Source organism: Megalobrama amblycephala, linkage group LG4 (assembly GCF_018812025.1).
Source record: "Megalobrama amblycephala isolate DHTTF-2021 linkage group LG4, ASM1881202v1, whole genome shotgun sequence".
Lineage (NCBI taxonomy): Eukaryota > Metazoa > Chordata > Actinopteri > Cypriniformes > Xenocyprididae > Megalobrama > Megalobrama amblycephala.
The window spans coordinates 25201240-25215553 of record NC_063047.1 but is presented as its reverse complement, the minus strand read 5'-3'; the positions used below and the strand labels follow the sequence as shown (position 1 = coordinate 25215553).

Sequence of the window (14314 nt, the reverse complement as noted above, 5' to 3'; positions counted from 1 at the left end):
CATAAACAGATTTTCAATTAATAGTATAAAATTATGGTAACACTTTATTTTAGGGTCATTTAACTAGTTGCTTATTAGCATGCATATTACTAGAATATTGGCTATTTATTAGTACTTATTAAGCACATATTAATGCCTTATTCTGCAAGACCTTATTCGACATTCTTAATCCTACCCAATACCTAAACTTAACAACTATCTTACTAACTATTAATAAGCAGTAAATTAGGAGTTTATTGAGGGAAAAGACATAGTTAATAGTTTATATGTGTTACCTATACTAAAGTGTTACCAAAATTATTTGTAATTATTTATATTTAGTTATAAAAATTAGTAATTTAAATGACCAAAAACATAATATTTAGCCAGTTGTTAATGCTGAAACTTTCCAAAGGTTAAGCATCTACTTTTACTGACCATTTATTTATTTATTTATTTTTAAATCCTTCTTAACAGTTTCAGGCCTTATAATGTGTATCCTATTCAAAGAAGGTACTAAAATAACTGGAGCTTAAAGCCATTTTTCTTAATTTATAGACTCTTCCTTTAAAACAGGGACAATCGGGAATGTGCACAGACAGATATGAGGAATGGGACAGAAAATGGTGCAGGCCAGATTCAAACCCGTGTCCCTGTGAGCATTGCAGCTCTTATAAATCATGAACTTGCACTACCCGTTTGTGCCACAGCTCCAAGGCAATTATTTCTGACACCTATGGGAAGATAAAGAGATAAAGAAAAAAATAGAATGAGAAGATTGTAGATGTTATACAAACAGATAAAAACAAAGAAATGCCACAAACAACAAAGATGAGAAATGACCATCATACATTGCTGCTCACAGCACATTTGAATGTGTGTGGGTGTGAGAAGAGAGACTCTGTCATACCAGCCATCTAATTTAAATTTCAACAGTGTGTGCAAATACTCTCATGCACACAAACGCACTTATGAGCATTTGCTGTGTGTTTGTTCATTTAAAGCAGGTGGATACAAATGAATTCTTCCTGTTGACCTACTTCCAGGGTAGGTCATACAGTAAAAGAAAGCTAACCAGTGCATTTACACACCCATAAACAAAGACTGACTTTGAATGTGTATTAATACCTGCCTTATTTTTGTTTGCATTTCCAAAGTAATGAACTAAAACCAGTACATCTTCAAAATTTCCCTGAATCCTGCCAGAGAGCTGTCACCCGCAGTGTTTATTCAGGTCTAATAACGATGAAGTAGCCTACATCTGCTGCTGGATTAAACATGTTATAGCCGTACGTGTGAAAATGACTGATGCTCTCACTAGCTTTGTCAGTACGCATTTTAATGTCACACCTCCTCTTATGCATGTCCATGAGAGTGGCATGGCTAATATTAAGACAGCTTTTCTTTTCTATATCCAAACATGTATTGTATATCTGTGTACTACACGTTGTAGCATTGTTTAGCTATCAAATATTTCATTTTAAATGACTGATGTGCTGCCAGTGTGTAATATGATACAGCAATTTAGATGGCTTTAATCTTCATCTAACTGCTTTATTTGATGTGCCAATATAGTTAATTTCCACTTTATCTAATATCCGTGGGTTGACAGGATGTCTTTTTGTACTGTGGGGGTACACCGAGAGCACAGGAATGAAGGAGAAGAAAAGACGGGAGAGGTCTTGGGTGTTTGCTCTGTTTCCTGTGGGGCAAAGTGGGGTAATATCACTCCCAAGCCCCTTGATACACAACAAGAGGTCCATTGTGTTGAAAGAGAGAGAGAGAGAAAGAGAGTAAGAGTAAGGATGGGGTTACTCAGCTGTTAAAGGAATAAATCCCTCTCTTCAAAACTCAATTATATGAAACTAAGTTTTTTCTGTCTCACTCTTTCAAGCCACTGAAGACAGTGCAAATGCATAATACATCATTAAATCCCAAAATGTGATTTTGTTTTTCTCCATACACATACAGTATATATGAAGCTGAAGCTGATGTCCTCTCTAGTCACCTCGGGACGGGCGTCCCAAGATAAAACAGAAAAGCAAATGGAGAATAATTAGCGTAGCTGCTGTTCATAACATTAAGCAAAGATAGTCATGGGCAATTAATCTGATATGAGATGCATTATTTGAATGCTTGGCTAAAGAGATGTGTCTTTAATCTAGATTTAAACTGGGTGAGCAAGTCTGAGCCCCGAACATTATCAGGAAGGCTATTCCAGAGTTTTGTGATCTTAAAGAGCGTGAAGGATTGTAGGGCAGTAGAAGATCGGTTAAGTACACAGGAGCTAAACAATTTAGAGCCTTATAGGTCAGTAGCAATACTTTATAATCGATACAGAATTTAATAGGTAACCAGTGTAGAGATGAAAAAATTGGTGTTCCCTTTCAGTCAGTCACGTTCGACGTACGTTAGTAGTGACCGACGAATTGGGATATCGCTTAGAGAGCCCTATCAGCTTCGTGTGAACTAAAACAAGCCAATGGAATTGCCGTGCGATATTTGCATAATGCGCACCGCCCCCGACAGGTGTATATAAATAGGAAGCAGATGCAATCGCACTCTGTCTTTCGCTTCGGAGCCAAACACTGTTGTCCTGCTTCAGAAAAAGACTTTTTCTTCAAAGTGAAACTAAAACTGCCTCAGAAGAGGATCAACAGCGCTGTTTGTGTTGGCAGTTAAGGCACTTCAGCGAGGTCGCAAGCTTCCGGGGAGCCTGAGCTTAAAGCTCTCAACTGCTGTTTTAACAGCAACCCTCAAATCTCCACAACTAAAAGATTAGAGTGTGTTGCGATTTGGGCCGGTTTCCCCGGTGTGTGTCAGGGAGTGGTGTACCTGCACACATCGCGTCACTCCCTGTGTGCTTCAGCACGAGTGAGCTGACTGTTCCCCTTCTAAAAGAGCTTTACAGACGAACCCTGACAGTATGTCATTTCGTCTATGCGTTACTGGATGCGGTCGTTCCCTGGTCCCTGCTGATGGGCACAATCGCTGCATCTCGTGTTTGGGCGTTCAGCACGCAGAAGCAGCTTTTGTGGATGGTTCATGTTCCCATTGCGGGAATATGACTATCGCGGTGCTGAGGTCTAGACTCTCCTTCCTGAAGTCTCAGGAAGCGGGGGTCCCCTCCCCTATGCCCCGTTCGACCGTTTTTTCCGGCCCCGGTCGGAATGACGGTTCGGCGGCGTATAGGAAGGGTGACTTGAGGATCATGGTCAGGGCTTCCCCGCCGAGCACCGCTCCGCGGGCCCCTGCCGCCTCACCAGCACCGCAACCCATCGTGCCGCCGTTGGTTTCCGCTGGGCCCTCTACGGACTGTCCAGCCGTTACCTTTGGTGCGCCTGCAGCGGAGCAGATGTCGATCTCTGCATCGGAAGGTGAGCCAGAGTCCTCGGGAGAGGAAGATCCGGCTGCGCTGCGGCCCTCCGGAACGGTAGCGTTGGCTGAGTCGGATCCCGAGTTGACGGCTGTGCTTTCCCGGGCCGCCATGTGTGTCGGGCTCGAGTGGAATCCTCCACCCTGCCCCGGCCCATCTCGGTTGGATGATTGGTACTTGGGGGGGGGGGGTCGCGCTGGTCAGATCCAGCGTCCCGCCCCAATGCCCTTCTTCCGGAAGTGCACGATGAGGTGACCAGGTCTTGGCAAGCACCGTATAGTGTTCGTGCAAGGCCCGGTCCCTTGTCCGCCTTCACCTCCCTGGACGGCGGGGAAGCCAGGGGATACGCGAGGATCCCGCCAGTCGAGCGGTCTGTTGCGATGCAGTTGTGTCCAACGGCCACTGGCTGGCGTGGTGAGCCGCGCCTCCCGTCCCGGGCCTGTAAGTTCTCAGCTGGTCTGACTGAGAAGGCTTACAGAGCCTGTAGGCAGGCTGCCTCCGCCCTGCACGCGATGGCCCTTTTGCAGGTTTACCAGGCAAAGGCGCTGTCGGAGATGCCCCAGGAAGGGCCTGACCAACAGTTGCTTGGGGAGCTGCGCGCTGCCACTGAACGAAGGTGACAGCACGCTCTATTGGTCACGCGATGTCTACTCTGGTAGTCCAGCAACGGCACCTCTGGCTGACCCTGGCAGACATGCGGGAAACCGACAAACATCGGTTCCTGGATTCCCCCGTGTCTCCGGTCGGCCTTTTCGGTGACGCAGTGGAGAGCTTTGCCCAACAGTTCTCCGCTGCACAGAAGCAGGCTGAGGCCATCAAACACGTTATGCCACGGCGGTCCGCTGCTGCCTCCACCCAGCCGCCTGTGGCTCAGCCTCAGCCTGCTCGTCGCCGAGGGCGCCCGCCTGCGTCGTCCTCCGCCCCTGCTAAGTCGGCAAAGCAGCAGTCTACACCAGCCAAACAGCAGGGTGCCGGTCGCGGACGTGCCAAGCCAGGTGGCAAACGGTCGAAGACATCACGGCCCTGAGACGGGCGACCTGGAGGGGAAGGTTCTTGCTCGTCGGGAGAGTGTTCCATCTTCTCTCCCACCCCCGGAGGAGGGCCGGGGGGAATTTGTGTTGTCTGTCCGTCTACCGTCGCTGGCTCCCCGGAGTCCAGCGGTACCCACTTTATCACAAAAAGAGCAGTTTCCTCAAACTCCAGGTCACAAGAGGGCGCGTCTGCCAGTGTGCCAGGCCCCGCCTTGCCGCTCGCACCCCCTCCCATTCCGCCAGCATCGTCTCGTGCGCCGTCTCCCATACGCACTGCTGCCTCTCAGAGTCTGACCACACTCCGGGTCGCTTCGATGCCGTCCGAGTCGGGTCCCCGTACTCTGCCTCACTGCCCCACCCCCGGTGCGTCTGTGGTGCCTTTGGTCCCGCTAGCTTGGAGTCTGGAGGCGTGGACCACGCTTCCCAGCCCGTCCCGCTGGCTCATTCGCACTATCAGACTCTGCTATGCGATTCAGTTCGCCCGGCGTCCCCCGGTTTTCAGGGGTGTCCACTTCACTCAAGTGTCGTTGGACAGTGCACCTGTTCTCCGGGCGGAGATTGCTGTCCTACTGGCGAAGGATGCAATCGAGCCGGTCCCTCCAGCCGATATGAAGTCAGGGTTCTACAGCCCCTACTTCATTGTACCGAAGAAGAGCGGTGGGCTACGGCCAATCCTGGATCTGCGCGTTTTGAACCGGTATCTTCACAGGATGCCGTTCAAGATGCATTTTCGTATTCTCAACTATCTCGACGACTGGTTGATCCTGGCCAGCTCGCGAGAGCAGTTGTGCGAAGACAGGGACATGGTTTTAGCTCACCTCAGCCGGTTTGGTCTTCGGGTCAACTGGGACAAGAGCAAACTCGCCCCCGAGCAGAGGATCTCTTATCTCGGTCTCGAGCTAGACTCGGTCGCACGGACTGCGCGTCTCACTGAGGCGCGCATCCAGTCGGTGTTGAACTGCCTGAGCTCGCTCAAGTGCAGAAAAGCGGCCCCACTGAAAGATTTTCAGAGGCTCCTGGGGCATATGGCATCTGCAGCCGCGGTCACGCCGCTCGGATTGCTCCATATGAGGCCGCTTCAACACTGGCTCCACGGCCGGGTCACGAGATGGGCGTGGCAGCGCGGCACGCTCCGTGTCCCCGTGACACCGACCTGCCGTCGCACCCTTGTCCGGTGGTCGGACCCTTCGTTCCTGCGGGCCGGAGTACCCCTCGAACAAGTGTCCAGGCATGCTGTGGTCTCCACAGATGCCTCTGCCACGGGATGGGGGGCCACGTACAACGGGCATGCAGTATCGGGCCTTTGGACGGGGCCTCAGCTGCATTGGCATATCAATTGCCTCGAGTTGCTTGCAGTACGTCTTGCTCTGGCCCGCTTCAAGGAGCTGCTGTCAGACAAGCACGTACTGGTCCGCTCGGACAGTACTGTGGCCGTTGCGTACATCAACCGTCAAGGTGGTCTACGCTCCCGTCGCATGTCGCAACTCGCCCGCCATCTCTTGTTGTGGAGTCAGAAGCATCTGAGGTCCCTTCGGGCCACTCATGTCCCAGGTGTGCTCAACTGTGCAGCCGACGAGCTCTCACGGCAGCCTCCACTTGCGGGCGAGTGGCGGCTCCACCCCCAGGCGGTTCAGCTGATTTGGCAGCATTTCGGCGAGGCCCAGGTAGACCTGTTTGCCTCCCCAGAAACTGCCCACTGCCAGTGGTTCTATTCCCTGACCGGCGGCACGCTCGGCACGGATGCCCTGGCACACAGCTGGCCCCAGGGTCTGCGCAAATATGCGTTTCCCCCAGTGAGCCTTCTCGCACAACTCCTGTGCAAGGTCAGGGAGGACAGGGAGCAGGTTCTGTTAGTGGCACCGTACTGGCCCACTCGGACCTGGTTCTCGGACCTCATGCTCCTCGCGACAGCCCCTCCCTGGCCGATTCCTCTGAGGAAGGACCTCCTGACTCAGAGACGGGGCACCCTATGGCACCCGCGTCCCGACCTGTGGAACCTCCACGTGTGGTCCCTGGACGGGATGCGGAGGTTCTGAGTGATCTCCCGCAAGCGGTCATAGACACCATCACTTCCACTAGAGCTCCTTCCACTAGGAGCCTCTACGCGCTGAAGTGGAACCTGTTCGTCGAATGGTGCGCCTCTCGCCGAGAGGACCCCCGATTATGCTCGGTCAGATCCGTGCTTTCCTTCCTGCAAGAAGGGTTGGAGCGAATGCTGTCTCCCTCCACCCTGAAGGTGTATGTTGCCGCTATCGCTGCACATCACCACGCAGTTGAGGGTAAGTCCCTGGGGAAACACGATCTGATCGTCAGGTTCCTGAGGGGGGCGAGGAGACTGAATCCTCCTCGCCCTTCCTCCGTACCCTCTTGGGATCTGACCCTGGTTCTCTCAGCTCTCCGGGGTCATCCCTTTGAGCCCTTGCGATCAGTCGACCTGAAAGTAATGTCTCTGAAAACTGTCCTTCTGGTCGCATTGGCTTCCCTTAAGAGGGTAGGGGACCTGCATGCATTTTCGGTCGACGAAGCGTGCCTAGAGTTCGGGCCCGGTGATTCTCACGTCATCCTGAGACCCAGGCCTGGATATGTGCCCAAGGTTCCTACCACTCCCTTCAGAGATCAGGTAGTGAACCTGCAAGCGCTGCCTTCGGAGGAGGCAGACCCAGCCCTAGCTTTGCTCTGTCCCGTCCGCGCTCTGCGTGTGTCCCAGGGCGTGCCTTGCCCGCTCGGGTTGAGAGCCCACTCCACTAGAGGGGTGGCCTCTTCCTGTGCGCTGGCTCATGGCGCCTCGCTGACAGATATCTGTAGAGCTGCGGGCTGGGCGACACCTAACACGTTCGCTAGATTCTATAGATTCTTCGTGTAGAGCCGGTATCTTCCCGTATACTCGCTTCCACTAGCCGGTAGACGCGTTGAACCCGCTCTAAGTGTCGGCTTGCAATGCCATTCCCGCCCCCTGGGCCGGATGCGTGCATATTTTGACTCCAGTCGTGTTCCCCGCTTGGCGAACCCTGCAGAGTTCCTCCGCCTCCCCCTTCGGCTCGGACATTGCGGAGTGTCTGATGCCAGGCCTACATCCGTCGCTGACGCTGTCTGTTGGCTGGGGCCCATATGTCGTGACTCCTCTATGTGAGCGGTCCCATATGTGTAATTATCCACGGTTTAAAACTCCCTACGGCGAGTCCGTGTCTTTCCCTTATCAAAGCCAGCTCTGCTGTCACCTGTCAGATGAGTCTCCCCCTACCCAGGTGGAGCCATCCCAGGGACTCCATATGCGTACTGCCCCCCGGGCCAGTCCATATGTGTATTCTCCACGTAAACTCCTCCCCCTTGGGTAGGTAGTGGCCTCCGCAGCGTCCCCTACGGGTTCGCTTTCCCAGTGTAGTCTAGTTTACTTAGTGGGTATTAGGTAAAACAGCAGTAAACTCCTCGGAATGAGCTCGCCCCCTTCTCCATTCCTCCGGTGCTATGGGCGGTTAGAGCTCGCGTTGAGCACTGGAAGGGGTTTCGTAACTGTGGCGCTTTAGTTGGGATCCTAATTCGTCGGTCACTACTGACGTACGTCGAACGTGACCGACTGAAAGGGAACGTCTCGGTTACGTATGTAACCCTCGTTCCCTGAAGGAGGGAACGGAGACGTACGTCCCGTCACCACAGTTTCTGTACCCTCGCTGATGTGCGGACACCAGTTGTCTCCTCAGCGAAAAACAGAGTGCGATTGCATCTGCTTCCTATTTATATACACCTGTCGGGGGCAGTGCGCATTATGCAAATATCGCACGCCAGTTCCATTGGCTTGTTTTAGTTCACACGAAGCTGATAGGGCTCTCTAAGCAATATCCCAATTCGTCAGTCACTACTGACGTACGTCTCCGTTCCCTCCTTCAGGGAACGAGGGTTACATACGTAACCGAGACGTTATATGATCATATTTTCTTGACCTGGTAAGAACTCTAGCAGCTGCATTTTGTACTAATTGTTGCTTGTTTATTGAGGAAGCAGGACTACCAGCTAATAATGCATTACAGTAATCTAGTCTAGACATCATGAATGCATGAACTAACTTTTCTGCATCAGAAACAGATAACATATTCCGTAGCTTAGCAATGTTTCTGAGGTGGAAGAAGGCTGTTTTTGTAACATATGAAATATGATTTTCAAAGGACAAGTTGCTGTCTAATATAACACCCAGGTCTTTAACTGTCGAGGATGGAGTAACAGTATCCTTCTAAATTGTAGTCTGAGAGTCTGTGTACAGGTTTTTGGTCCAATAAGTAATACTTCAGTCTTATCTGAATTTAATAGAAGAAAATTACTAGTCATCCAATGTTTTACTTTAATACACTCTGTCAGATTGGATAATTTGGAGATTTCATCTGGTCGTGATGAAATATATAACTGAGTATCATCGGCATAGCAAAGGAAACTAATTCCATGTTTTCTTATAATATCACCAAGTGGCAACATATATATTGAAAATAGCAGAGAGTCTAACACAGATCCTTGTGGCACTCCATAATTTACTATCGTTATCTTAGATTTATCCCCGTTTAAATAGACAAAATTGTGACCGTCTGATAGGTACAACCTAAACCACCGTAATGCCTGGCCCTGAATACCAGTATAATTTTGTAGTCGATCTAGGAGTATTTTATGATCTATAGTGTCAAACGCAGCACTAAGATCAAGTAACACTAGTATTGAGATACAGCCTTGGTCAGAAGCTAGAAGTAAGTCGGTTGTAATTTTAACGAGCGCAGTTTCTGTGCTATGATGAGATCTGAATCCTGACTGAAATTTTTCATAGATAGCATTTTTTTCAAGAAGGAGCACAATTGGACCGACACCACTTTTTCTAGTATTTTAGACATAAATGGAAGATTTGAAATGGGTCTGTAATTTGCTAATACAATTGGATCTAATTGTGGTTTCTTAATGAGGGGCTTAATAACTGCTATAGCTTGAACGGTCTTGGGACATGACCTAGAGATAAAGACTAGTTGATAATATTGAGAAGAGGCTCTTCTGCTACAGTTAACAATTCTTTCAGTACTTTAGTGGGTACTGGATCTAATAAACATGTTGCTGGTTTAGACGCAATGATAAGTTTTTTTTAGCTCTTCCTGTCCTATAGTTGTAAAGCACTGCAACTGTTCTTGATGGGCAGTAATTGAAGCTGAATCATAAGACGTTGTCAAAGGTTGTACATTTACAATTGTATTTCTGTTGCTTTCGATTTTCTCAGTAAAGAAATTGCTTTTAGAGTCTTTCTAAATTGATAAAGGTCTGAGAGAAAGTCTGCAAACTCTTTCAGGAAATCAACATAAGGCCCTGGAGGTCTATAAACAGTAGCTAAAGCAAGAGATAGTAGCGACTTTTTACTTATATCTGAGAGTGTAACATTTAGCACAAGAATTTCAAATGAATTAAACTTGTAGTTTGTTTTCTGAGTAATGTTAAGAATATCTCTGTAGATTGTTGCAACACCACCGCCACGGCCAATCAGACGGCATTTGTTTTTAAAACAGTAGCAAGGTGGACAAGACTCATTAAGACCGAAATAATCATTTGGTTTAAACCATGTTTCAGTAAGGCAAATTACATTAAGACTATTATCTGTGATCATTTCATTTATAATAACCGCCTTAGGTGTCAGCGATCTAATGTTTAGTAGCCCTAACTTTAGAAATTGTTTTTGTTCAGTAATTTTGTGAATGTCTGGTTTGATCACGATCAGATTTTTTATAGATCCTTTTTTTTTAATTGTTAAACCTCACTATTCGGGGAATAGACACAATTTCTATAGACTGTACTACACTCACATTTCTATCAATTAAGTGGGCAGAACACAGACTGTGATTTGAGGTTTGACTTACTAGTCATATGGTGTGAAGCGTCTTGGATATGTTCTCCGACAGAAGATCAGCTTCGATTCTGTTGGGGTGCAGGCCATCAGCACGGAAGAGCCTAGGTCGCTCCCAGAAAAGATTCCAATTATTTATAAAGAGCAGCTTATGTTCATTACACCAAGACATTAACCATTCATTTAAAGCAAATAATCTACTGAACCTTTCATGTCCACTTCGGAAGATGTCCGGATACGATGATCCTCGTTGCGGGTGATGTGGCTCGTACCGCCTCGATCAGGCTCCTGAAGTCCTGCTTCAGCACCTCCATCTGCTGCAACTTGGTGTCATTCACCCCTGCATGTAGAACAACAGCTCTGATGCTCTCGTCACCATTCAGGATTGCGGGTACCTGAGCAGCGACATCGAGAACACGAGCACCAGGAAAACAGTAACTGCGCACCTTACCTTTGGTTGTGGTAGCGTGGACGTGACGGACGATAGAGTCTCCGATCACCATGGCGTCGCGTTCCGCCTCGCAAAGAGGGGAGAAGCGGTTCCTCGTCGAGACCTATATATTTTCAAAAGTATTGGGACAAATCATTGAATTCAGGAGTTCCAATCATTTCCATGGCCACAGGTGGGCACCTAGGCATGCAGACTGCTTCTACAAACATTTGTGAAAGAATGGGTCGCTCTCAGGAGCTCAGTGAATTCAAGCATGGTACCGTGATAGTTTGCCACCTATGCAATAAGTCCAACAGCAACTCAGCCACAAAGTGGTAGGCCACGTAAAATCACAGAGCAGGGTCAGCGCATGCTGAGGCACAAGGTTGCGCAGAAGTCGCCATCTTTCTGCAGAGTCAATAGCTACAGACCTCCAAACTTCATGTGGCCTTCAGATTAGCTCAAGAACAGTGTGTAGAGAGCTTCATGGAATGGGTTTCCATGGCCGAGCAGCTGCATCCAAGCCTTACATCACTTAGTGTAATGCAAAGCGTGGGATGCAGTGGTGTAAAGCACGCCGCTACTGGACTCTAGAGCAGTGGAGACGTGTTCTCTGGAGTGACGAATCACGCTTCTCTGTCTGGTAATCTGATGGACGAGTCTGGGTTTGGTGGTTGCCAGGAGAACGGTACGTGCCTGACTGCATTGTGCCAAGTGTAAAGTTTGGTGGAGGGGGGATTATGGTGTGGGGTTGTTTTTCAGGGGTTGGGCTTGGCCCCTTAGTTCCAGTGAAAGGAACTCTTAATGCTTCAGCATACCAAGACATTTTGGACAATTTCATGCTCCCAACTTTGTGGGAACAGTTTGGGGATGGCCCCTACCTATTCCAACATTACTGCGCACCAGTGCACAAAGCAAGGTCCATAAAGACATGGATGAGCGAGTTTGGTTTGGAGGAACTTGACTGGCCTGCACAGAGTCCTGACCTCAACCCGACAGAACACCTTAGGGATGAATTAGAGCGGAGACTACGAGCCAGGCTTTCTTGCCAACATCACTGCCTGACCTCACAAATGTGCTTCTAGAAGAATGGTCAAAAATTCCCATAAACACACTCCTAAACCTTGTGGAAAGCCTTCCCAGAAGAGTTGAAGCTGTTATAGCTGCAAAGGGTGGGCCAACTCCATATTAAACCCTACGGATTAAGAATGGGATGTCATTAAAGTTCATGTGTACGTAAAGGCAGGTGTCACAAAACTTTTGGCAATATAGTGTATATAGGGGAGGCAAGGGTGTGTTGTATAAAGTTGTGAACAGTAACTCTCTGTCCCTGATGATAATTTACACAGCATAAGGAGATTAAAACTATGTCTGTATCCAAAAAATATTATAGCTTTTTTATAGTAGTTTGAGACACAAAAGCACTGAGTTCCAGTTTTATCAGGATTTGAGCCTGGACCCTTTTGCATGCTAATGGAATACATAGCTGACATAAAAAATTGGATGACTAGTAATTCCTACTACTTACGAATGAAGTCTGGTTTCACATTAGTGTCGTGCGAACTGCAGCAGCGCGCACACAAGTCTGCTCCGGTCTAGAGACACGATAGCACAGAGCGGATCATATGCACGAATCGGTGCAGACTACAAAATGCATTGGATCCATTTGCACAGAATATTCTATTTTAAAGCAATATGGAGGAGATTAGGAGGCGAAACGTTTAGAGATTAAGAGGAAACTGCAGCTTTACTGAAATCAACGGCTATGGCCGAACTGTTATATAAACGAAAAAAGGGGAGGAGCTGTTCCGAATGTTCTGTCATGTATTCCTGTTTCAGTGGAAATTACGTCAACACATTGAATAATTCTTCTGGAACAGTGCTTGTTCCAGCAAGTGGAACAGGCACTTCAGTGGGCCTTTAATTCTTCATCATTAGTTAGGACCTTGGTTGTGCTCTTTGATACCAATCTTTCATTTGAAAGCCACATTTCTAGCATCTGTAAAACTGCATTCTTCCATCTTAAAAATATATCTAAACTACGACATTTGCTCTCAATGACAAACAACAGTTAGTTCATGCGTTCATGACCTCAAGGCTAGATTATTGTAATGCTCTACTTGGTGGTTGCCCTGCATGCTTAATTAACAAATTACAGTTGGTCCAAAACACAGCAACCAGAGTTCTTACTAGACACAGGAAGTATGATCATATTAGCCTGGTTCTGTCAACACTGCATTGGCTTCCTATTAAACATTGTATACATTTTAAAATTTTGCTAATTACAAAACACTAAATGGTTTAGCTCCTCAGTATTGAGCGAGCTCTTAACGCATTATAGTCATTCACATCTATTCCTAGCCTTGTTTGGGAAGCAGACACACTCTTTCAGACTAAACCTAGACTAAAAACACATCTCTTTAACCCGGCACACATGTAACATTATAAATTTCTATTATTCAAATCAGTTAAATGATTGTTAGGCTGCGTAAATTAAGTCAACTGGAACCGGGAACACTTCCTATAACACCCAATGTACTGGTTACATCATAAGAAGAATGACATCTACCCTAATATTAGTCTGTCTGTCTCAACATTATCCCGAGGTTACCGTAGTCAGCTGGATCTGGGCTGTATCCAGATCAGATGGTGGACCTGCGCCCAGACACGACCATATCGCAGCCCTGAGGCAGAGATCGTGTCAACAGACAATCCCCTATGAAAGCCTCATCGACACAACAGCAAGTGGAACAGATCCTCAACAAAACCCGTCTCCATACCGGCGTGATGAATCCGATATTTAACCAGATGGAACTGGATCAAATATTTTGAATGCTCTGAGATTGGTTCCAATCCCAATCTGACTTCTGACTTCTGATGCCACCTGAATCATCATACAGTATTCATTTGTTGGCCAGAGGACTGCCTCCCTGACTGAGTCTGGTTATTTTAAGATTTGCTAAAGCTTACATTTAATAATGTCAGTAAATTAAAGAACAAAACTGATATGGTAATGATATACCATACAAGGTGTCTATTCCCGAGTCGGTTTCTGTTGCCCTAATACCAAAACACAAGAATAATTCCCTAGCATAGTTTTGTCCTGGATTGTTAATCATGAAAACACCTCAGGGAAAACCTTTTCCATTCCAAGAACTATGTTATGTCTGCATTTGTGTGTGTGTTCATGCATTCAATTAGTTTGAAATATGGCACAGTGAAATTGAGTGTGTGTGTGTGTGGAAAAAAGAAAGCACACAAAACATACAGACAATATATGTGTATGTATATGTATGCGATGGCAGGGGCCGCAGGGTGGGGGGATCTGACAGGTGGCTGGATAACCAAAAGCTGCTGAGAGAACTACTTGTCTGAGATTAATAGTTTTGATAAAGATGTAATGAGAGAGCTGAGGGAGAATGAGAAGAGAAAGACAAGGAGAACGTGCACAAAAGCAAAATTCATGTTTGAGCTGCACACTCTCAGGGGAAAAAAAACAAACAAAACAAAACAAAAAAAATCACTCCTTTTAACACATTCTGGGGTCTATATTCTGTTTTTGTGGTGTATTGATGCTTATTACAATCGAAAATACAGCAGTAAAGTACTGAAACTGCAATTAAAAATGAAAAAGGGTC

At 47.4% G+C, this 14314-nt stretch overlaps 1 long non-coding RNA gene across 2 annotated transcripts in view; it reads right to left on the bottom strand.

The window, feature by feature from the left end:
* Positions 1 to 255: 255 nt before the first annotated feature.
* The window catches only part of LOC125267162, a 66458-nt gene continuing 52399 nt past the window's right edge, over positions 256 to 14314 (bottom strand). For both annotated transcript variants that reach the window (XR_007184625.1, XR_007184626.1), the window contains 3 exons: positions 10698 to 10800; positions 10260 to 10586; positions 256 to 713 (listed from right to left, as the gene is read on the bottom strand). This is a non-coding gene — a long non-coding RNA (uncharacterized LOC125267162). The remainder of the gene's footprint in view (positions 714 to 10259; positions 10587 to 10697; positions 10801 to 14314) is intronic.